The sequence below is a fragment of the Pogoniulus pusillus genome, chromosome 25 (assembly GCF_015220805.1).
Source record: "Pogoniulus pusillus isolate bPogPus1 chromosome 25, bPogPus1.pri, whole genome shotgun sequence".
NCBI lineage: Eukaryota > Metazoa > Chordata > Aves > Piciformes > Lybiidae > Pogoniulus > Pogoniulus pusillus.
In genome coordinates this window covers 20546733-20569562 of record NC_087288.1, presented here as the reverse complement: position 1 = coordinate 20569562, position 22830 = coordinate 20546733, and the positions used below count along the sequence as shown (strand labels likewise).

The 22830-nt window shown below is 50.1% G+C and overlaps 1 protein-coding gene and 1 long non-coding RNA gene across 3 annotated transcripts in view; one reads left to right on the top strand and one right to left on the bottom strand.

Moving 5' to 3' along the window:
* Positions 1-22830, top strand: part of STUM (stum, mechanosensory transduction mediator homolog) — a 96350-nt gene that overhangs the window by 44805 nt on the left and 28715 nt on the right. The gene's annotated exons all lie outside the window — the stretch shown is intronic.
* Positions 1228-21658, bottom strand: LOC135186453 (uncharacterized). The gene is made up of 2 exons (XR_010306871.1): positions 21213-21658; positions 1228-1389 (listed from the first exon to the last, which is right to left on the bottom strand). It is a non-coding gene; the product is annotated as an uncharacterized LOC135186453 (long non-coding RNA).

Sequence of the window (22830 nt, the reverse complement as noted above, 5' to 3'; positions counted from 1 at the left end):
CTCTTTGGGACAGGGAGGATCTTCTAGGGTTCACACACAGTCTGCCACAAAGAAATGCCAGTCCTGACTGGCATAGAATCATAACATTATTTCAGCTGGAAAAGACCTCCAAGATCATCAAGTCCAGTTGTCAACCCAAGGCCACCATGGCCACTAAGCCATGTCCCCAAGTGCCATGTCCGCACATTTTCTGAACACCTGCAGGGATGATGACTCCACCACCTCCCTGGGCAGCCTGTTCCAATGCCTGACCACTCTTCGAGGAAAGAAATTTTTCCTAACATCCAACCTAAGCCTCCCTGGCACATGCAGCTAGCAAACATGAATTCAGGGAGCAAACTTGAATTCCCTGTGCTCTGCAGGACCAGAAAACACCACGGAAAGCTGGGTAAAAAACTTGAGCATTGTGAATTCCAGTTCGGCAAACTGGAGAGCACACAGGGACAGGGGAGCAACACAGAGTCACAGAATCAGTCAGGGTTGGAAGGGACCACAAGGAGCAGCCAGTTCCAACCCCCCTGCCATGCCCAGGGACACCCTACCCTAGAGCAGGCTGCACACAGCCTCAGCCAGCCTGGCCTCAAACACCTCCAGCCATGGGGCCTCAACCACCTCCCTGGGCAACCCCTGCCAGGCTCTCACCACTCTCCTGCTCAACAACTTCCTCCTCACCTCCAGCCTCACTCTCCCCACCTCCAGCTTTGCTCCATTCCCCCCAGTCCTGTCAATGCCTGATATATTGAAAAGTCCCTCCCCAGCTTTCTTGCAGGCCCCTTCAGATACTGGAAGGCTATAATAAGGTCCCCTGGGAGCCTCCTCTGCTCCAGCCTGCACAGCCCCAACTCTTTCAGTCTGTGCTCACAGCAGAGCTGCTGCAGCCTCTCAGCATCCTCCTGGCCCTGCTCTGGACACTCTCCAGCACATCCACAGCCCTCTTGTCCCAGGGGCTCCAGAGCTGGATGCAGGACTCCAGGTGGGGTCTCAGCAGAGCACAGCAGAGGGGCAGAATCCCCTCCCTGGCCCTGCTGGCCACACTTCTGCTGCTGCAGCCCAGGCTCTGCTTGGCTCTCTGGGCTGCAAGTGCACACTGCTGGCTCCTGCTGAGCTTCTCCTCCAGCAGCACCCCCAAGTCCCTCTCCTCAGGGCTGCTCTCCAGCCTGGCACTGCCCAGCCTGGATTTGTGCTTGGCATTGCCTCGACCGAGATTTTTGTTTAGGCTGTGAAGTCTTGTGTTGCAGTGTCAGTCCATTGGTCCCAGTGTGTGCTTCTCAAAGCAGGAATCTCATCTCAGCTGCAGCCTTTAGCATTTAAAGAAGTTTTTGCAGCAGGCTTCCTACTGGATGTAGACAGAAGACAGTGGAAATGACTTGGTGAAGGGGAAAATCTGCCCTGTAATGGAGAAAATGTGACTTCAGATGCTGTGTCTTCCTACCTGGGAATGCAGGGCTCTTAAAGATCAAGGTGCACAAATCAAAAGACCTCCAGATGAAAAGAGCACACAGGAAAACCCAACACTTACATAGCTGTGCAGAGGCCCAGGCATTGCTGGGCACATCTTGGCTGGCCAATTTCCATTCGTTGTGTGGTTACCCCAGTTCCCAAATGGGACCCAGTATCTGCCTGTGTTTCTGACCTGCTCAACTCAACTGTGGTGTTTCCTTTAGCTTTGGTTTCAGACAAAAGAACCCGACCCAGATGATTTTACCCAAGTTGATATTACTTCTGCTTTCAGTAGGTTTCCTTAGGTCGTCCAAGGGGGGTGGTGCAGTCACCATCCCTGGAGGTGTTCAGGAAACTGTGGACATGGCTCCCTGGGACATGGTGTAATGGCCATGGTGATCTTAGGTTGGTTGTGGGACTTGATGATCTTGGAGGTGTTTTCCAAGTGAAAGAATTCTATGACTGAAAGAAAGAAGGCACCTCTGTACGAAGTGGTGTCTTCCCCTGGGCCAGAGGAGCCTCCCCTGAGAGGCTGGCTCAGCAGTTTGATGCATGTCCCTCAGCAATCAGTCCTGGCACCAGTCTTGTTCAACATCTTTGTTAGCAACATGGACAGAGGCACTGAGTGCAGCCTCAGCAAGTTTGCTGCCCACACCAAGCTGTGTGGTGCAGCAGCCAGGCTAGAGGGCAGGGATCCATCCAGAGGGACCTGCACAGGCTGCAGAGGTGGGCACAAGCCAAGCTCAGGAGGCTCAACAAGACCAAGTGCAAGGTCCTGCATCTGGGTCGAGGCAATTCCAAGCACAAATGCAGGCTGGGCAGTGAGTGGCTGGAGAGCAGCCCTGAGGAGAGGGACTTGGGGGTGCTGCTGGAGGAGAAGCTCAGCAGGAGCCAGCAGTGTGCACTTGCAGCCCAGAAAGCCAAGCAGAGCCTGGGCTGCAGCAGCAGCAGTGTGGCCAGCAGGGCCAGGGAGGGGATTCTGCCCCTCTGCTGTGCTCTGCTGAGACCCCACCTGGAGTCCTGCATCCAGCTCTGGAGCCCCTGGGACAAGAGGGCTGTGGAGATGCTGGAGAGTGTCCAGAGCAGGGCCAGGAGGATGCTGAGAGGCTGCAGCAGCTCTGCTGTGAGCACAGACTGAAAGAGTTGGGGCTGTGCAGGCTGGAGAGGGGAAGACTCTGAGGTAACCTTATTATAGCCTTCCAGTATCTGAAGGGGGCCTACAAGAAATCTGGTGAGGGACTTTTTGGGATGTCAAGTAGTGATAGGACATGGGGGAATGGAACAAAGCTAGAAATGGGTAGATTCAGACTGGATGTTAGGAAGAAGTTCTTCACGAGGGCTGCCCAGGGAGGTGGTCGAAGCCCCATCCCTGGAGGTGTTTAAGGCCAGGCTGGATGAGGCTGTGGCCAGCCTGATCTAGTGTGAGGAGTCCCTGCTGATGGCAGAGGGGTTGGAACTGGATGATCTTTGTGGTCCCTCCCAACTCTGACTGTATGATTCTACGTCTCCAGAGGGTGCAGTGTAAGAGTTGAGGGAGGCTGCTGATTTGAAGTTCACCTATTTTGGCATGAGCAGCAACCCACAAGTGTGCTTTCTGCTGGGGTGTAGTGATTGCTGTGAGAGTAGTCGCACCTGATGCTTAAGAACCAGAACAGCTCTTCAGAAATAGGGGGGGGATATCCTGAAAAGCCTCTAGGTTCAAGAGCTGTGAGTCATGTAATGGCAAAAGGGCAGGGCTCTGGGAAAGGAAACAGAGATCCCAGAATCAACCAGGTTGGAAGAGACCTCCAAGATCATCCAGTCCAACCTAGCACCCAGCCCTGGCCAATCAACCAGACCATGGCACTGAGTGCCTCAGCCAGGCTTGGCTTCAGCACCTCCAGGCACAGCGACTCCACCACCTCCCTGGGCAGCCCATTCCAATGCCAATCACTCTCTCTGACAACAACTTCCTCCTAACATCCAGCCTAGACCTGCCCTGGCACAGCTTGAGACTCTGTCCCCTTCTTCTGTTGCTGCTTGCCTGGCAGAAGAGCCCAATCCCACCTGGCTACAGCCTCCCTTCAGGTAGCTGCAGACAGCAATGAGCTCTGCCCTGAGCCTCCTCTGCTGCAGGCTGCACACCCCCAGCTCCCTCAGCCTCTCCTCACAGGGCTGTGCTCGAAGCCTCTCACCACAGACCAACTGAAGGTACTGAAGTAGCTGAGGCTGGAAGAGACTACTAGAGGCTATCTAGGCCCTCCTCCAAGTGGGTTAGACTAGAGCAAATTGCTCAGCTGGCTACAGAATCACAGGCTACCTGCTGATGCAGACAGAGTGCAGAAGCCTCTGCCATCCCCACATGTTCTCCCTTTCAGAGAACAATGCCAGTTGGGCTGCATTCATTTCTCTTGGCTGGAGCTTGTGCTCACAGAATCTGCAGTCATGTCCTGCTCTATTTATGGCGCCTGCTCTGGAGTGATGTCAGGCATGAGGTATCACAGCTCATTTCTCCACTGCCAACAAAAACTTGCCTTTGGTGGCCTGCCTGAGGTCCTTCCATGGGGAGCCAAAGAGGCTCTGGAAAACTGCAGATCTTCTCCTCATCTTCCACACAGGAGCAAACCTGCAGACAGCAGGTCATGTGCAGAGGCTCGCTCTGGCTGTGTGCTTCACCCCTGCAAGGAGCAGCTCCTGCTCCCCTCACTGAGAAGAGCGTGGGTTGGTCACAGCCCAGCGCTGCGTGGATCCTTGTTCTCCACATCCCACACTGCTCATCTACAGAATTGGTCATGTTTGAAGCTGCTCTTCGGGGATGCTAAGCGTGGGGAAATTCAGTCTAAATGGATCCAAATTAAGCTGCATTAAATATTCCCAGTGGTTTTGCTGAGTAAGACAAGACAGCTTTATATTCTCCATTAAACTAGCACGAAGTGAGACTCTTACCTGTCTGAATCACCTGAAGATACCAAAGCCAAACTTAGGAGATGATGCTTTACATCCTAAGTATTGCAGATGTTAGGAGTGAAACAGCAACTTTGCAGTGGCTTTCACTAGGTAAAGTGCTTTACTTTTCATCTAAGTACAGTGCTTTCATGAGAGCTGGCTTTTAAAAGCAAGGCTTGAGACTTTTGGGGATTGAATCCAGCTTCAGTAAGTTTGCAGATGACACCAAGCTGGAAGCAGGTGTGGAGCTGTTGGAAGGTAGGAGAGCCCTGCAGAGGGACCTGGCCAGGCTGGATGGGTGGGCAGAGGCCAATGGGATGAGATTGAACAAGGCCAAGTGCAGGGTTCTGCACTTTGGCCACAACAACCCCAAGCAGCACTACAGGCTGGGGACAGAGTGGCTGAGAGCAGCCAGGAAGAAAGGGTCCTGGGGGTACTGGTAGAGAGTAGGCTAAAGATGAGGCAGCAGTGTGCCCAGGTGGCCAAGAGAGCCAGTGGCATCCTGGGCTGGCTCAGGAGCAGTGTGGCCAGCAGGACAAGGGAGGTTCTTCTGCCCCTGTGCTCAGCACTGGTCAGGCCACACCTTGAGTGCTGTGTCCAGTTCTGGGCTCCTCAATTCAAGAGAGATGTTGAGGTGCTGGAATGTGTCCAGAGAAGGGTGACGAAGCTGGTGAGGGGTCTGGAGCACAGCCCTGTGAGGAGAGGCTGAGGGAGCTGGGGGTGTGCAGCCTGCAGCAGAGGAGGCTCAGGGCAGAGCTCATTGCTGTCTTCAACCACCTGCAGGGAGGCTGTAGCCAGGTGGGGTTGGGCTCTGCTGCCAGGCAACCAGCAACAGAAGAAGGGGACACAGTCTCAAGTTGTGCCAGGGCAGGTCTAGGCTGGGTGTTAGGAGGAAGTTGTTGGCAGAGAGTGATTGGCATTGGAATGGGCTGCCCAGGGAGGTGGTGGAGTCGCTGTCCCTGGAGGTGTTGAAGCAAAGCCTGGCTGAGGCACTTAGTGCCATGGTCTGGTTGACTGGATGGGGCTGGGTGCTAGGTTGGACTGGCTGAGCTGGGAGGTCTCTTCCAATCTGGTTGATTCTGTGATTTTTTGACTTACAGCAGCACCAGACGGACCAACAGGCAGGTTAGGTGCATGAAGGTGATACATTTCCTGCTACAGCTAAGTAGAAAAGACACTTGGAAGCTGTATCATTAACAGAGATGGTGGAAGTTGGAAGTGACCTCCAGCTATCTAGTACAAACACCCTGCTTTAGTAGGCTTGCCTAGACCAGGTGGGTTTTGAAGTGTCTAGAGAAGGAGACTCCACAGTCTCTCTGGGCAGCCTGTTCCAGTGCTCCACCACACCGTCTGTATGCTACTTTGTACTTCCCCTTGCCCTGTCACAAAGCACCACTGAAAGAGCTGAATCCCACCCTCTTGACTACAATTTAGACACTGATAAGCATTGATAGGATCCCCTGTCAGACTTACCTTTTCCAGGTTAAGCAGCCCCAGGTCTCTCAGACTCTCCTCCTAAGAGAGATGCTTGTGTCTGTTCCCTTACCATCTTTGTGGCCCTCTGCTTGACTCTCTCCCGTAGCTCCCTTTCCCTCTTGAACTGGGGAGCCCAGAACTGGGCACAATACTCCAAGTGTAGCCTCACTAGGGCAGAGTAAAGGAGCAGGAGAACCTCCCTCGACCTGCTGGCCACACTATTCTTAATGCACCCCGGGATACTATTTGCCTTCTTCACCACGAGGGCACATTGCTGGCTCACAGTGAACTTCCTGCCCACCAGGACCCCTCCAGAGAGCTGCTTTGCAGCAGGCCAACCCCTAGACTGTACTGATAAATTTTGTAGTGCTGGAGTAACACTAACAAATTTACAGCTTCAGAATGATTTAGCAAGAAGCTGCAAAGCCAGGAGTGAGTTCTGGCCTCCCAGGTCATATTCCAGACTCCCCATTGCAGCACCATGCCTTCAAGCTGTGCAGTATAAAACTCTGTCACATCCCTTTAATTCCCTGCTTGGGACACTCTGGCTGATAAAATGCAGTCACTGAGTTGTCTGGGTTAAAGAAAGACCTTTTTGTTATTCTCTTGCTTACCACTGCAGATCTCTGAACATTTCTGTCACAGTTTTGTTTTCCATCCTGACACAAGACAGCTTGTCCTCAGGGGTGATTTTGGAGGCTGGCACACTTTATCACACTTTCATTTCAGTTGTCTTGATCTGCAGCATAACCTCTTAATTGCTCTGCATCCCCATCTAGCTCTCTCTAATAAGATTAATTCTGTCTTGTGTCTTGGCAGTCTCTAATTAACGTGATTTGTCTTCACAGTTAAGGACTCTAGGCTACGGCAGCAAGCTCAGACTCACTGCTCAGTGAATCTTAGGAGTACTTTATCCCTCCACGAGCAGAGCTAATGTGGTTAGGGAGCTTCAAAGGGCTAAATGCACTGCAAGACAATGATGAGAAGGCAGCACAGCTGAAGACCTTGCTTTGAACTGTGGCCAAATGCAGACAGGGCAGGAGAGAGAGGCCCTTAATGCTGCCCTTAGCCTGCTGCTTTCCTTCTGCTGATTAGGGCACCTCAAGGTGGGCAGTAATGGCAGTTAGCATCACAGGATGTTTGGGGTTGGAAGGGATCCAAAGAGATTGAGTCCAGTCCCAGTGCTGGAACTGGACAATTCTATCTGACACAGATCGCAGAGGAACACATCCAGACAGGCCTTGAAAGGCTCCAGAGAAGGAGACTCCAAGACCTCCCTGGACAGCCTGTGCCAGTGCTCTGTGACCCTTACAGTAAAGAAGTTCCCCCTTGTATTGAGCTGCAACCTCCTGTGCTGCAGCTTACACCCTCAACCTGTGGGAAGGCAGAGGCAGGAAAACCAAGTGAACTTTTCATCTGTCTTCACACAGTAAACCAGAGTGCCATTCTGCATCCTCCCTAGCATGGAAGTGGAGACTGGAAGGTGATGCTTACCCACCTCCAGCTTTGTTCCTGATGGGAGCGAGCTTGCCTGGCACAGACAACCAAATACAGAATCAACCAGGCTGGAAAGGGCCTTCGAGATCATTCAGTCCAACCTATTACCTAGCACCATCTAATCAACTAAACCATGACAACGAGCACCACATCTAGACTCTTTTAAAACACCTCTAGGGCTCCTGACTCCCCATCCCAGGCAGCCCTTTCCAATGGCCAGCCACTCCTTCTGTGAAGAGTTTTTTTCTTAATATCCAATCTAAATTGGTTCAATTGGAAAAGAGAGTGGTGGTGAACAGTGACACATGCAGCGGGCAGCTGTCACCAGTGGTGTGCCCCAAGGATCAGTGCTGGGCACAGTCCTGTTCAGTATCTTTACTGATGATCTGGATGAGGGGATTGAGTCCAGCATCAGTAAGTTTGCAGATGACACCAAGCTAGGAGCAGCTGTGGAGCTGTTGGAGGGTAGCAGAGCCCTGCAGAGGGACCTGGCCAGGCTGGATGGGTGGGCAGAGGCCAATGGGATGAGATTGAACAAGGCCAAGTGTAGGGTTCTGCACTTTGGCCACAACAACCCCAAGCAGCACTACAGGCTGGGGACAGAGTGGCTGACAGCAGCCAGGAAGAAAGGGTCGTGGGGGTACTGATAGAGAGTAGGCTAAAGATGAGGCAGCAGTGTGCCCAGGTGGCCAAGAGAGCCAATGGCATCCTGGCCTGGCTCAGGAGCAGTGTGGCCAGCAGGACAAGGGAGGTTCTTGTGCCCCTGTGCTCAGCACTGCTCAGGCCACACCTTGAGTGCTGTGTCCAGTTCTGGGCTCCTCAATTCAAGAGAGATGTTGAGGTGCTGGAAGGTGTCCAGAGAAGGGCAACAAAGCTGGTGAGGGGCCTGGAGCACAGCCCTGTGAGGAGAGGCTGAGGGAGCTGGGGGTGTGCAGCCTGCAGCAGAGGAGGCTCAGGGCAGAGCTCATTGCTGTCTGCAACTACCTGAAGGGAGGCTGTAGCCAGGTGGGGTTGGGCTCTTCTTCCAGGCAAGCAGCAACAGAACAAAGGGACACAGTCTCAAGTTGTGCCAGGGTAGGTCTAGGCTGGATGTTAGGAGGAGGTTGCTGGCAGAGAGAGTGATTGGCATTGGAATGGGCTGCCCAGGGAGGTGGTGGAGGCACCATCCCTGGAGGTGTTGAAGCAAAGCCTGGCTGAGGCACTTAGTGCCATGGTCTGGTTGACTGGCTAGGGCTGGGTGCTAGGTTAGACTGGGTGAGCTTGGAGGTCTCTTCCAACCTGGTTGATTCTAATACTTCTAACCCTAAGCAGTAGGTGCACCCTTCCCGTTTCCTCTGCAGCAACATTTTTACCTTTTTTACTTCTGGGAAATTACAAGTTCTTTGCAGTAGTTCATACTATCCTAAAGTATGCTGCAAAACATCCATGGTGATTGCTGAAGCACATCTTTTAGACAAGAGAGAGGGAAAAAATAGCACTGTCCCGGGTTTGGGCTGATCCCTCCCCCGGGAAGAAATTCACAACACAAACCCCCCTACTTCTTGAAAGTCAGGGAAAGATGAAATTGTATTTTCTTATAATATAACAATGTAAAGAGAAATAATAACTAGAGAAGGAAGGAAGGGAAAAAAAGAAAACAATACAATAACCTTAAGGGAGATGGGGAGGGGGTCAAGCGGCGGCGAAGCAGCAGAAGCAGCAGTAGCCAAAACAGCAGCCGGGGAAGATAGGCGAAGCTGCAGCAGCAGAAGCCAGTGGGTGAAGGGGGAGAACAAACTGTGCTTCTAGACATTAAGCTCTTGATGCTCCAATGAAATTATATTAATTTATCTATTGTTGCCATTTATGTGGCCTATCCCTGGAATGTTCATCTCTCCCCTATGTCTGAGCTAGAAGATCAGCTCAAATGGCCACAATCCACCCCTTTAATATAATTTACCATTGCAGCATCAAGTCATTCTATGTAACTAGGGATAACAGCAGTATCGTAGATGGTAATTTTTTTTATTTTTTTTTCAGGCTTCAAGCATCTTTCTTCAATTTTCGGTCATTCATCTTCTTATTTCCGTCTGTCTCAGGCGTTGGCTAGCTCAATTTTTTTTCAATGAGTGGAACAGAGCAGGACTCTTGGCACTCTCAGGGCTCATGTTCATGGGTAGCGGGCTCTTCATGGCTTTCCTTGGACACCACAATCATCTGCAAAAGAACTCATAACAACATATCTACATTCTTTCTGCCAATGTCAGATTCTTTTGTGGCACACATTGTATTTTACCGTTTTTCTGCATAACCCAATATGTATGACCAGGTCCTTCAGCAGAAACCACCCCTCGGACAGGTGTAGCCTCCCCCGAAGGGGAGAATACCCAAACAGACTTGCCCAACAAATCCTTTTCACGAATGACAGGAACCTGTCACCTTCTACCTTTTGTAAGACCTCTGAATGAGCTGGGCCAGCTCAGTTGGTGGAACCTCTACTATTCACTACCCAAGTGGCTTGGGCTAGATGTTTCTCCCAGTTCTTTAAGGTTCCTCCCCCCATTGCCTTTAAAGTTGTTTTCAACAAGCCATTGTAACGTTCAATTTTGCCTGAGGTGGGTGCATAGTAGGGGATGTGATAGATCCACTCAATGCCGTGCTCTTTGGCCCAAGATTTTATGAGATTGTTTTTAAAGTGGGTACCATTATCCGATTCAATTCTTTCTGGAGCACCATGTCGCCACAGGATTTGTCTTTCCAAGCCCAAAATGGTGTTACGTGCAGTGGCACGGGAAACTGGATAGGTTTCCAGCCATCCGGTGCTTGCTTCCACCATGGTCAGCACATATTGCTTTCCAGTCCGAGAACGAGGTAGAGAGATGTAATCAATCTGCCACGCTTCACCGTATTTGTACTTTGCCCATCGCTCACCATACCACAAGGGCTTCAGACGCTTGGCTTGTTTAATAGTAGCACAGATATCACAGTCATGTATAACTTGTGTTATAGCGTCCATGGAGATGTTGATTGCTCTGTCCCGTGCCCATTGGTAGGTAGCATCTCTGCCTTGATGTCCTGAGGAATCATGGGCCCACCAGGCTAAGAACAGTTCACCTCGGTGTTCCCAATCTAAATCCAAATCACAATTTACATCGGTCTGAAACACCTTGGCAGCTAGATCTGCCTGATGGTTGTGCTGATGTTCCTCAGTAGCTTTACTTTTGGGCATGTGAGCGTCTATGTGTCGTACTCTTACAGGGGTTTTCTCTAGACGGGTAGCAATGTCCTGCCATAAGTCAGCAGCCCAAATTGGCTTTCCTTTCCGTTGCCAATTATTTCTTTTCCAGTCCTTTAGCCAACCCCATAAGGCATTAGCCACCATCCATGAATCAGTATAGAGGTAAAGCATGGGCCAGTTCTCACGTTCAGCCACATCAAGAGCAAGTTGGATAGCTTTTACCTCTGCAAACTGGCTTGACTCACCTTCTCCAGCTTTTGTTTCAGCCACTGCCCGTAGAGGGCTCCAAACTGCAGCTCTCCATTTTCTCTTGTTTCCAACAAGGGGACAGGAACTATCAGTAAATAGAGCATAGTTTCTTTCTTCTTCAGACAAATCACTGTAAGGAGGAGCTTCTTCAGCCCGACTCATTCGCTCCTCTGGAGGATTTATACAGTTTGTGCCTTCTGGCCAGTTGGTGATTATCTCCACTATGCCAGGTCGTTCAAGGCTCCCCATGCGTGCTCGTTGTGTTATGAGAGCCATCCACTTAGACCAGGTAGCATCGGTTGCGTGATGTGGCGATGACCCCTTTCCCTTAAACATCCAGTTCAAAACTGGTAATCTGGGAGCCAAAAGAAGCTGAGAGTCTGTTCCTATTACTTCTGAAGCAGCTTTCACACCTTCAAAAGCAGCAAGGATCTCTTTCTCTGTTGGTGTATAGTTTACTTCTGACCCTCTATATCCTCTACTCCAGAAACCAAGTGGTCGGCCACGTGTTTCTCCTGGGGCTCTCTGCCGTAGGCACCAGGTTGGACCATTATCACTCGCAGCCGTATACAGAATGTTCTTAATGTCTGGACCAGTTCGAACAGGCCCCAAACCCATTGCATGGACTACTTCCTGTTTTATCTGATCAAAGGCTGCTTGTTGTTCAGGTCCCCACTGAAAGTTGTTTCTCTTTCGAGTTGTATCATATAAAGGTTTTACAATTTGGCTGTACCCAGGGATGTGCAGCCTCCAAAATCCAACTGTTCCTAAGAAAGACAATGTGTCCTTCTTATTTGTGGGATTTGCCATGGCAGAAACCTTATTTATCACATCCATTGGAATGTGACGGCGACCATCTTGCCAACGAATTCCCAAGAACTGAATCTCTCTAGCAGGTCCTTTCACCTTGTCTCGCTTTATGGCAAAACCTGCCTTCAGCAGAATGGCAATTATTTTGTTACCTTTCTCAAAAACTTCTTGTGCCGTCTTCCCCCAGACAATGATGTCATCAATGAACTGCAGGTGCTCTGGAGCTCCACCTTTCTCCAATGCATCATGGATCACTGCATGACAGATCGTTGAGCTGTGCTTCCACCCCTGGGGCAAACGATTAAACGTATACTGAATCCCCCTCCAAGTGAAAGCAAATTGAGGCTTGCATTCTTCTGCTATTGGAATAGAAAAGAAAGCATTAGCAACATCTATGGTTGCATACCATTTGGCCTCCTTGGATTCCAGCTCATACTGGAGTTCTAACATGTCCGGCACAGCAGAACTCATGGGCGGAGTCACTTCATTTAGGCCGCGGAAATCAACTGTAAGTCGCCACTCTCCATTTCCCTTTCGCACAGGCCATATGGGACTATTGAAAGGTGAATGGGTCTTTTTAATGACGTCCTGGCACTCCAGACGACGAATCAGATCATGTATGGGCACCAAAGAGTCACGGTTTGTTCTATATTGCCTGTGTGGCAATTGTGTGCCTGTGTGGCCTATTGTGGTGTACAATTTGGGTGGCAACTGGCAACTTCACATCCTCTACATTATGCTGCCCAACAACTGCAGACTCATCTGAGAGCTCAGGCCTAGCAGACAACTTCAATTTGTCTCCAACAGCTTCTACAGTTGCTATTCCAAAGGTCCACTTAAAACCCTTGGGATCTTTAAAACGCCCTTCTCTCAGAAAGTCAATTCCCAAGATGCAAGGTGCATTTGGACCTGTTACAATGACATGCCTTCGCCAATCACTTCCAGTCAAACTCATCTCTGCCTCTAACCTTGTCAATTCTTGAGAGCCTCCTGTAATTCCAGAAATAGTAATAGACTCCATTCCTTTACAGTTTGAAGGCATCAAGGTGCATTGTGCACCCGTGTCCACTAGAGCCCTGTATTTCTGAATTTTCAAGGTACCAGGCCATTTAACATATACATTCCAGTATATTCTGTTGTCTTCCTGGTCCCTGGCCTCCGCCTGGTAAGAGGCAGGGCCCCCCTAATGTTGGCCATTACAATTGCAATTGGCACAGTGTTTAGTGGTGTTAGTTGAATCATCACCAGAATCATCTGAGTCATGTGGTGAAACTGAGGCGACTACTCTTTTAGGCTTCTCACTCTGTAACTCTCTCACTCTTTTTAGGAGAAGAGAGGTAGGTTTTCCATGCCATTTATCCATGTTTTCACCAAACTGGTCACGTAGGATTAACCAAAGAGACCCACATGACTGTTGTCTATTTTTTAGTGAGTTTGGTTGAATTGATCTTCTAGGAAGACGCCTATCCCTGATGGCCGAGACACGTACCCACTCTGAGGGTGAAGAAGAAAGTTCACTGTCCTTTGCCAACTGGGATAGGGAGGTTTTAAATTCCTCCTTGAGTTGTTTCATGCTATCTTTAATCTCTTCAGTCATAATATTTATGGCTGACACCATAGCATTAACCGTAAGGCTATCCTCCATTTGCCTCATTTGATCAGCGAATTCACCCACAGTCATAGAAGCTGTTGCATCGTCTTTCCCCACCATCTTGCTTGCCAATGTATGGGCATAACTAGAGGGGGCAAGCTGAATAAGTTTCTTTAGGAGAGCTCGGCTCATTGGTATCTCCTCAGGGTTCTCTGTTGTATAATCTCCATAGATTAGCTCTCTTATGGCCATCTCTTGCAAGCACTGAACCCCCTGTTCAATTGTGTTCCAGTGTAAGGGTCTCCAGGGTAAATCATCCCTGTTAGGGTACTGCAGTACCACAGCTGTCAATACGCATGACCAGAGGTTAGAATTGCCACCGAGATGTCCTAAGTGCTTATCTATGCCATTGTCTCTCGAGAAAACTCCCAACTGCCTTACTGTCGGAGGGTTTATTTTTATGGTGTCCATGCCTCCATGCCAGCATCTGTTCAGCCAACTCATCAGCAGTTCTCGCTCTTTCCGGGCATAGTCTTGCCTAATATGCCTGACCTCCTTCCTTGGCAACGGGGCTCCCTCCTCATCATCACTATCATCACTATCATCCGTCTCCTGAATATGTTTTTCCTTTGCTTTTGCCTTTCCACTCCTTGTGCCCACAAGGGTACTGGCCTTCACACCAGCCGATGTACCTTCTCCTGGATCCTCTTCCTTTTGTTCACCCTGCTCTGGTTTATCCCCATTGTCATCTGAGCTATCTCGACCCCCAAGGCTAGCTGCCATTTTTCTCCTCGTTTTAACCGGGGCAAGGGAGACCTTATCTAAGGTAAACTCTGTCTTACTCTGGGGGGTGGTTTTCACTGAATCATCTGAGTTTTGTTTGTCTGCCTGGCTGTGTTCCACACGCGGTAGTGGGGCTGAGGCTGAGGCAGAAGGACCCTTCCCCACAGCAGCAACAGCAGCCGGCTCAGCAGAGACAAACGGGGCTAAGGCAGGAGCAGTGGCATTAGCAGGCTCGATGGCGTTAGTGGGTTCGCCTTCCGAGGACCTCGCCGCCTCCCCTGGGACCGCTTCCAGTCCCCTGGTTGCAGGCGAAAGAGTCTTTGCCTCAGCAGCCTCTCTGCTGGCAGAGGCTCTGGTGTCAGCGACCCTCCTACAGATCAAAACGTTCGAGCCGCATTTTCCACAAACCAGTTCCTCAACTTTATCTGTCCGAGGAACTTTGCCGTAGCCCACACCGTCTGCAGCCAGACCTGCCGCCGCCGCAGCAGCCCTTTGTGACTGCACTTCTGCAGGGGTTCCATCGCCTCTACCTTTACTTTCCTCTGTTCTATTAGGTACGAATGGGAACCAGATTATTTCCTGCCTCCATGCTTCAGGGTCAGTGGGGTACAGGCCATGTCCAACAATCTTTTCTCCTCTCAAAGGCTCCGAGGCAGGACGTTTCACTGCCCTGCGAGCAGTCCGTCTGCCCGGTGCCGTGGCCCTCCCTCCCCCGCTTCGGTTGCAGACTGTTTCTTTAACCCTTAGCTCCCTACTATTGCCTCCGGAGAAGGTAAAAACCTCACTTACAGCCTGTTTATTCCTGCATTTCTCTCGTCTCCACACTATAACCAGACCTACAATAGCAGCCAAAAACATCAAGTTCACACATATTAGGCATGCTACTGGGTAGCTCATCTCTTCCAAATAACTCCTAGTCTCTGACACCAATGTCACATACGGCACACCCTCAACGACATTCCTAAACTCTAAAACATTCCTAACAACATCTCCAACCTTCCTTAGCACAGCTTTTACCGAGTCCCAGACCATCTTAGCAAAGAATGAACACACCTGGTAGTGCACCATAGCTGTAAAACACTGCTGAATCGACAGAGTCAGAATTGAGGCAATAATAGGCCAGAATATATCAAACAACTTCATTTTTCCCTGATGTTCTTATTCTGATTATAAATCAACAGGGGGAAAGGAAAAAAAAAAACAAAACGACAAGCCAAGATCGTGCCCCACGTTAAGGCGCCAAAAGAGTCCTGTCCCGGGTTTGGGCTGATCCCTCCCCCGGGAAGAAATTCACAACACAAACCCCCCTACTTCTTGAAAGTCAGGGAAAGATGAAATTGTATTTTCTTATAATATAAGTATAACAATGTAAAGAGAAATAATAACTAGAGAAGGAAGGAAGGGAAAAAAAGAAAACAATACAATAACCTTAAGGGAGATGGGGAGGGGGTCAAGCGGCGGCGAAGCAGCAGAAGCAGCAGTAGCCAAACAGCAGCCGGGGAAGATAGGCGAAGCTGCAGCAGCAGAAGCCAGCGGGTGAAGGGGGAGAACAAACTGTGCTTCTAGACATTAAGCTCTTGATGCTCCAATGAAATTATATTAATTTATCTATTGTTGCCATTTATGTGGCCTATCCCTGGAATGTTCATCTCTCCCCTATGTCTGAGCTAGAGGATCAGCTCAAATGGCCACAAGCACTTTGGGAACCAGGCAGTTAACAACTTGGAAAAACAACTGAGCAACAGCACATCCTAGCAGAAGTCTGAGGCCAGCTCCACCACTAAGGGTTATGCAGTGGGGTCCTGCATCACCCTTCAGCAGCAACTCTTTAATCTCAGATACCTGAAGCACACCCTTAACTTTAAGCATCGAGTCCCCAGAATGAAAGGATAGGACTGGATTGGAAAACTTCACCCAAGGATTGTGGAATGTCTGGCAATGGAACAAGCTGTACTGCAATCACACTATTTATGGGTGGCTGCTTGTAAATGTTCAAAACACTGCAGTGCTGCAGAGTAAAAATAATGCTGATGGCTTAGTGTCTAATTAAAGCTTTAGTAAATCACTTCACCTTCATGCAGCCCTCACCCCTCAAGCAGTTTAAGATTTCGCTGGGTATTTTTAGCCTTGGAAGTCTGTGGAAGTTTGTTGCAGTCAAAGTTCTGGAGCTTGTGTTAAAACCCCTCTGCATTTTCAGAAGAGTTAACTTTCCTAAAGCATTACATCCATGAAGCAGCTCATTTTTGATGCAGAGGCAGTGCTGTCTCGCTCACATGTGGGCCATCTCCTGTGGATGCTACGTGAGCACTGCCAAATCTGTCCCGACTGCGGCGACACAAACCTGCTACTAACGGAGATGCAGAGGTCAGTGTTGGGTGGCAGTGCACTGAAGCAGTCTGATCAGTTGATGGGCCATGGGCATACACACACTAGAGAGAGTCCAGCAGAGGCTACAAGGATGATGAAGGGACTGGAAAGTCTGCCTTATGAGGAAAGGCTGAGAGACCTGAGGCTGTTTAGTCTGGAGAAGAGAAAACTGAGAGGAAATCCTATTAATGCTTAACAAACATCCAAAGGGTGGCTGTGGAGAAGAAGGGGCCAGTCTTTTCTCAGTGGTGTCCTCTGATAGGGTGAGGGCAAATGGATACAAACTGGAACACAAAGTTCCATCTCAATGTGAAGAAAACCACCTTTCCTGTGAGGGTGCTCTGGATCAAGCTTCCCAGAGAGGTTCTGGAGTCTTCTTCTCTGAAGACTTTCAAGACTCATCTGGATGTCTTCCTTTGTGACCTGCCTGGGTGATCCTGCTTTGGCAGGGAGGTTGGACTTGATTATATTCAGTGGTCACTTCTAACCCCTACCATTGTATGATTGCTTGGCATGCCCCCCTGGAGAGGCTTCAGTGCCATCCCCGGGCTGCAAAGTGTGTATGAAGGAGGAACGTGGAGACACCACAGCAGATCATAGGATGTTAGGGGTTGGAAGGGACCCAAAGAGATCATCAAGTGTAACCCCCCTGCCAGAGCAGGACAATCCTATCTAGCACAGATCACACAGGAACACATCCAGACAGGCCTGGAAAGGCTCCACAGAAGGAGACTCCACAGCCTCTCTGGGCAGCCTGTGCCAGGGCTCTGGGACCCTTACAGTAAAGAAGTTCCCCCTTGTGTTGAGGCAGAACCTCCTGTGCTGCAGCTTACACCCATTGCTGCTTGTCCTGTCCCAGGGAGCAGTGAGCAGAGCCTGTCCCCCACTCCTGGCAGCCTTCAGGTACTTAGGAACATTGATCCAATCCCCTCTCAGTCTTCTCTTCTCCAGACTGAGCAGCCCCAGGGCCCTCAGCCTCTCCTCATCAGCCATGCCCTCCTGTCCCCTCATCATCCTCCTAGCCCTTCTCTGGACCCTCTCCAGCAGATCCCTGTCCCTCTTCGACTGGGGAGCCCAAAACTGAACACAGGATTCAAGATGAGGTCTCAGCAGGGCAGAGCAGAGGGGGAGCAGAACCTCCCTTGCTCTGGTGGACACACTCCTGCTAATACACCCCAGGATGCCATTGGCCTTCTTGGCCACAAGGGCACATTGCTGTGCCATGGGGAACTTGTTAGACACCAGCACCCCCAGGTCCCTCTCCACAGGGCTGCTCTCCATGCTGGACATTTTTCATGGGTGCAGAGAAACCAGAAGGCTAATCCTATGCACAGCCTGCCTTCTGCAGACTTGGAACAAACCCTGTGGAGACAAGCCTTGCATGCACTAGCTCTCACTTGTCAGTAACTGCATACTCTTGTCTGCCACGAGGGACTGGACAGAGCCAGAATTCACCTTGAACATCCTTCTGATATGGAAGGAGAAAAACAAAAACAATGTGCTGGTGAAAGCTAAACAAAGCATTTTTAATAGCAGGTCACAAAGGGAAATTCATGAGCTACTCTCCATGGCAACATCTAGATTCTGTCATGTTTGCTGCCTCCACTCTCCTCCTTCCCTTTCTCTTCCTCCTTTTCTAATCCTTCAGCTTCTGCTCCTCTTGCCCAGGTCCTGCCCACACTACTGTCTCTACAGCTACCTGCAAGGAGTTTGCAGTGATGCTGATGTTGTCTTCTTCTCCCAAGTAACTCATGAGAGGACAAGAGTAAATGGCCTCAAGCTGCATCAGGAGAGGTTTAGGTTGGATATTAGAAATAATTTCTTGACTGAGAGAGTAGTCAGGCAGTGGACAGAGAGTGCCCAGGTTGCCCAGGGAGGTGCTGGAGTCACCATCCCCAAAAGTGTTGAAAAAATTAGTAGATGAGGCAGTTTAGGACATGGTCTAGTGGTTGTGAAGGTGTTGGGTAGAAGGTTGAAGCTGTTGATGATCTTGGGGGTGTTATTCAATGCTAATGATTCTATGATTCTTTAAGACCTGCCATTTGCAGATGACTTTTGCTGCCAGGTGTCTGCACACCATTGCTGTCCCCCTCTTGCAAGCAGCGTTTGTTACACCTGGTCTGTGCAGACAGGATTCAGATTTTCTACTCCAAGAGGTGCTGCCAGGGACCAAGCAAGCCTCCTGCTTTCTAAGCTGCACAATGCTTCTACTCTTCTCCCCCCTCACACTGTTAGAGCCGCCTGTCTGCCCTAGCTGGGTGCACCTGCTTTCGGAGGGGCCAAATGGCATCGCCTGTTGTTTGGCTTGGTGCCTCGGGGGGATGAGGTGCGAATGCACCTCCTGACAAAGGACACAGAACCAGACCCAGGTGAGCTTTCTCAGGAGGAGACACCTTCCCGTCCCTGTGCCTCCGCATTTGCTGCATGCCCCTGCCGACAGTGGCGGCTCTCTGTGGAGGCCGTTGGGATGAAGAGGCAGGGCAGGCGCCCTGCAAACGCCAGGGGAGTTCACACACAGGTGCATCAAGTTCTGGACCAGACTTTTCTGTTCCGAGCACTGCAGTAAGCTTAGAAAGCAAGCACTCATCTCCAAGGGTTTAGGTGCTACACTTGTGTGATGGTTTGGGTGTTCCCTGCCCCCCACACTTTGGAAATCACCCAGGCTAGACTCAGCCAGCTCTGGAAATGGAATGAAGCTTTGTATTTACAGCTTAGCACAACAGACAAGCAGATAGTTACAGGATATACAGTGATAGACAGACACAGACAAGGGAAAAGGTAACACAGACACACAGCAGCCCTCCCAGAAACCTGAGTCCCCAGGAGGGGCTCCCAACTGCCCTTCACCTTCCCCCTGCCCCTCTCAACCTTACCCCAGTCCCAAGGAAGAATGGAGGTTCAGCCAGGAGGTTAGGAAGCAAAGTGGATCAGTCAGAGAGAGGGAGGGTGAGGTTAGAGATGCAGCTCAGAGCCCCCCAGCAGAAGAAGGTTATCTATGTTTTGATTCTTATGCATCTCAGCAAGCCTATGAGTGCAGTAGGCATCAGCCTCGTTTTCCTTTCACAGCCTGTAATCTAGTCCTTCTCACCAAAACATTCCAGCTAGCTTCAAACTAGCACAACCTGTGCCTGCAGGTTCTCTCTGATGCAGCCTGAGCCCTGCTGAGTTCCAGTGAGAGGAAAACTGAGGAGGACTTTGCCTGGTCAGAACAATTCCAGGAGGTTTTACCTGGTGTCTGCTTTCTCAAACAAAGACACCTGCAGTTCTCTGCTTTAGGAATCTTCAGCACATAGCCTAATTGTCAGTGCTTTCCAATTTAGTTCTGCTGTGTAGCCCAAGTCTCCTCATAGAAACAGAAGGAGGAGATTTTGAGAATCCTCCCTTAAGGAACATCTTAAATGTCCTCTACAACTGCCTGAAAGGAGACTGAAGGGAGGTAGGAGGTCTACCTCTTCTCGTATGCAAGAAGTGACAGGACAAGAGAAAAGAGCCTCAAGTTGTGCCAAGGGAAGTTCAGGTGGGATGCTAGGAACAGTTTCTTCCCAGAAAGGGTTATCAGGCAGTGGAACAGGCTGCCCAGGGAGGTGGTGGAGTTGCCATCCCTGGAGGTACTTAAAACACACATTGATGTGGTGCCAAGGGACATGTTTTCATGGTGCTGTTTTAGCAGTAGTGGTAGCTTTAGGGGAGTGGTTGCACTTGATAAGCTCAAAGGTCTCTTCCAACCTCAACAGTTCTATGATTCAGCAGATGCCAATAGAGCCCTTTGTTGGGAAAGTTTCAATAGTTCTCTTTTCCTCATCATTCTGCAGGACCAGGGAGGTCCTTCTGCCCCTGTACTCATCAGTGGTTAGGTCACACCATGAGTGCTGTGTCCAGTTCTGGGCCCCTCGGTTTAAGGAAGATGTTGAGGTGCTGGAAGGTGTCCAGAGAAGGGCAACAAAGCTGGTGAGGGGCCTGGAGCACAGCCCTGTGAGAAGAGGCTGAGGGAGCTGGGGGTGTGCAGCCTGCAGAAGAGGGAGCTCAGGGAGGACCTCATTGCTGTCTGCAACTACCTGACAGGAGGTTGTAGCCAGGTGGGGTTGGGCTCTGCTGCCAGGCACCCAGCAACAGAACAAGAGGACAGTCTCAAACTGCACCAGGGCAGGTTTAGGCTGGACATTAGGAAGAAGCTCTTTACAGAAAGAGTGATTGGCATTGGAGTGGGCTGCCTTGTGAGGTGGTGGAGTCCCCATCCCTGCAGGAGTTTAAAAGAAGACTGGATGAGGCACTTGGTGCCATGGTTTAATTAGAAGGTGTTGTTAGGTAATAGGTTGGATTCAGTGATTTCTAAGGTCTTTTCCAACCTGGTTAGTTCTATGGTAATGCAAAGGACTACAGCCTAGCACCATGGGTGAAAGGCCTCCACAACTGGAACAGCTCCTTACAGTTCAAACTAGAGCATAAGACCAAAATCAGGATACTCAGGACCCAAAGGTGACTTAACCAATAGATACCACATTCACTGCAATAGTGAGGAAAGAGGTGCAGCCCTCATTACACTGCTCACCCAAGTTTTCTGACTCACAGATGTGAGAACCAGTACATCTCATGAATTTTCAGCACATCAACACCTGCCTTGTATACCTGCCAGCACTGTTTAATGACAGTTAATCACCACTTTACTTAATAGACTCAAAGGTACATCAGACATGTCCCCACACAGAGCACTCCCCTGACACAACACAGGTACAGTTCATCCACAAAAAGCACACACTCATTACCTGCATCTCCCACCACTGATTCAGCAACCTTCCCTGCTCTTACAGACACCTCAGATTTCATTTCCCTCTCCTTCCCATCTTTGTGTGTGCTTACCTGCAGCTGTGCCTCAGCATCATGGCCACAATGGTCTCAGGGTGATGGTTGGGCTCAATGATCTTAGAGTTCTTTTCCAACCAAAACAGCTTGATGGTCTGTCATGATGTGGTCCCACTTTTGCCTGTGGAAGTAGGAGAGGAGGCAGCATTCCACTGCCTTATTTACTCACAGTTCCACAGGGTAACATCTTCAATGACCTCCAGGTTTGTGGGGGGAAGAGGAGGCATGTCCCAGTTCTCCCTGGCTCCACACTTTTGTAGAGGAGAGACCATGACCAGCAGCAGCAGCAGCTCCACATACTGCCCCTGAGGGCAGTAATTTGGATGTCAGCTGTTCCTTAGCAGGGCAGCTCATCAGCTTGCAGGTGAGCTGCCTTCTGTTGTGAACTTTCAGATATCTGCTAGTCAGTGGGAAAGCCACTCACAGGTTGTGCTCAACTTACACTGTGGCCATCAGTGTCTTATCTTGCTGTGGTTTGCACTGCAGCTCCAAACAGGCTCCCACTTCAGATGCTTCTGGGAAGGTGCCATCAGAAGGTTGCTCACAGCCAGGTCCTCCACATAGAATTTGCCAAGCTCTGTGTTTGGCTGAAGCTCCTGCAGGAGTGCCCAGGGTAGGCTTTCTTGCAAAAATGGGAGAGAAAAGATCCTCTTGTGCAGCTTAAGGTCACTGCTGCATTCAGACAGGACACGAGAGGGTGCTCAGGACAGGCCATAGGCTTGACCTCGTCTTCTTCTGCTCCAGATGAGTGACCCAAACAGTAATAAGCAAAGAGACCTCTCTCCAGGGTGTGAGTTTTTCCTATAAGAGACAAGAAAATCAAACAATTCCTCTCCCTTACTATTGCAGTGTACTCAGTGAGGCCAAGAACCAGCAGGTGATGCTCTTGGAAAGCCCATGGCTGCCATGGTAGCAACATACAAGGCAGACTTTATCTTGCATGGCAGTGGACCAGAGAGGAGAGAAAGGGAAAAAAGTACCTCATTTTTCTCTCCTTTTACAGTACTGTCCTACAGATAACACATTCCCTTTGTGTCCAGTGGGTTAAGCTGCTGAAAACAAAAAGCCTTCCATATTCACTGGTGTGATCTAAAAATACTGCTGTTCTGCTGACAGCAAAAGCAAACACAGGCTCCCAGGGGCTTTCTTCCCTTCTCTTGAAGCAGTGCTTGGTGCTCCAGCTGCCTCACACTGCCCTGAGATGACATGAGTTGAAAGTGCAAACTTCCCACCCTTTCTCAGCCTTGCTGCATATGGCACCTGTTCCAGAAGGGCTAACCTCAGCTCCCAGCCCTCTCTCTGCCCAATGTCTGCTACTAATTGGTGTCAGGTGATTGCAATGGACCCTAATGACCCATGAGGCTAAAGGAGCAAACTTGTTAAGTGGTGTAGGACATCTGTCCCTAAAAAGGCTGTATTAATTCACTGCTTCTAGTAATCCCAGACTTTGCTGTGGTTTGGGTATATATAAGGCAACAAAGGTGGTGAAGGGTCTTGAGAACTGGTCTTAGGAGGAGCTGCTGAGCTCAAGCTGTTTAATCTGGAGAGCAGGAAGCAGAGGGGAAACCTTCTTACTCTAAAGATACCTGGAAGGTGGCTGTAGAGAAGTGGGGGT